Source organism: Nicotiana sylvestris, chromosome 6, assembly GCF_000393655.2.
Source record: "Nicotiana sylvestris chromosome 6, ASM39365v2, whole genome shotgun sequence".
In the NCBI taxonomy this organism is placed as follows: domain Eukaryota; kingdom Viridiplantae; phylum Streptophyta; class Magnoliopsida; order Solanales; family Solanaceae; genus Nicotiana; species Nicotiana sylvestris.
Window position 1 is genome coordinate 211921415 of NC_091062.1, and position 2232 is coordinate 211923646.

Genomic DNA, 2232 nt, shown 5'->3' on the forward strand with positions numbered 1-2232 from the left:
CGTCGTTTGGACTCTCTGGGCATCAGCTGGACTGGACCGGGCAGGCCTGGTTTGGGTATTGTTTGTTTGGGCCAATTTTAATAAATTGGCCCAATCCGGAAGAAGAAGGGACCTTTTTTTATTATTTTTTTATTTTTTTTATTTCTTTTCCTTATTTATTTTAAAAACAAAACTAAGCAAAAAATCAAAAATAAAAATTAAATACACACTCAATACAATTATTTGCACACACACTAAAAATATTTCAAAACAGGTAAAATCAAACAAAACAAAATCACGGACAAAGATGCTCATTCATGATTTTCTATTTAACGACCGGATTACGGTTCGAATTATGCATGACACACACATTTTTTTTATTTTGTTTTAATAAAGTAAAAATGGGCAAAAATCGCAAATAACCAACAAAATGCCATGTAAAAATCCAAAATTTGTACAGCGGAGCTGATTATTATTATTTTTTATTTGTTTTGGAGCGATTGTCGTGAAACAAAAATCACGTGCTCACAACAGAAAGAAGCAACCAAGGGAGAATATCTACAAAAATTAAAAATCAACAATTAGCACGGCATCACCCTTCGTGCTTTTACTCTCGTCCTCACCAAAACAATACACGGCATCACCCTTCGTGCTTTACGCTCTTCCTCATCCAAACAACAATCACAAGGCAAATAGGGTAAGGGAATCTATAACCTCGAAGTAAATCAAATAATAGCAAGTAATGAAAGAAACAACATAACTCATTTATCAACAACAAAATCAAAAAGCAACAGATGCACGGCATCACCCTTCGTACTTATACTCTCGTCCTCACCAAAGCAATCATATAAATAAGATATGCATGGCATCACCCTTTGTGCTTTTACTCTCTTTCCTCACCATATAATCAATAAAATCGGCACGGAATGGTACATCGTGTGACACGACATCACCCTTCGTGCTTTACACTCTTTCCTCACAATAGCAAACGATTCACGGCATCACCCTTCATGCTTTATCACTCTTCCTCACCCAAGTAACAATCACAAACAATGGGCAAGGGAGTAGACAAATAATGATAGAAATTCCGACAAGGGAATACAATTAAACAGCTAAATCCTGGCAAGGGAGCACAATTAAACAGTTAAAACCCGGCAAGGGAACAATATCAATAATCTCAGCGTCCCGGCAAGGGAGATAGTCAACAAAGCAACACACATTCCGGCAAGGGAGCAATTTAATAATTCTTTCTCTTTCTTTCACTTTTACTTCTTATCCCACTTTACCACCTGAGCCAACGCTCCAAAGAGGTTCAATCATTTCATATACTTTCACACTTTATAGTATAACTCGAGCCATTGCTCCTCGAAGTTCAAGGTCACAATTTCATTCACAAGCTTTTCACAACATATAGAAATCATCATTTAGGGCATGAAAGATTCAACAGAAATCAGAATATCCGCAATATAAAGACTCACGGTCATGCTGGACACCAACATATAGATACTCGTTACCATGCCTATACGTCGCACTCGACAATTAGCACGTATCAAATAAGACTCAACTCCTAATCCTTCAAGCTAATATTAGACCAAACACTTACCTCGATGCGACAAACACAATTTAAGCCTCAATTACCGCTTTACCTCTTGATTCCACCACCAATACGCTCGAATCTAGCCACAAGTTACTTAATTACATCAATAAGTGCTAATTGAATCAACCCCAATGCATGAAAATGAGTTTTCTAAAGTTTTACTCAAAAAGTGAAAATTACCCCCGGACCCACGCGGTCGAAACCCGAGGTTCGAACCAAAACCTGATTACCCATTCCCCCACGAATCCAAATATATGATTTGTTTTGAAATCAGACATCAAATTGAGGTCCGATTTCCCCAATTTTAGAAAAAAACCTAGATTCTACCCAAAACACCCAATTTTCCCCATGAAAATCTTTGATTTGAAGTTGAAATCATGTTAAAAGATGTTAAGAAGTGAAGCAAAATGAGTTAGAAATCACTTACCAATCGTTTCGGAGAAGAAAAGTTGTTTGGAAAATCGCCTCTTATGTTTTGGGTTTTTTGAAAAGTGTAAAATAACTGAAATTCACGTATATTTATACCCCTCCGAAGTGCCCACCGCGGACCGCGCAAGAAGGACCGCGGCCGCACAGGCTTCTTGAAGACCTGTGGATCACTGCCCCATGCGGACCGCACCAAGCCAATCGCGGCCGCACAGCATCCACCGCGGACC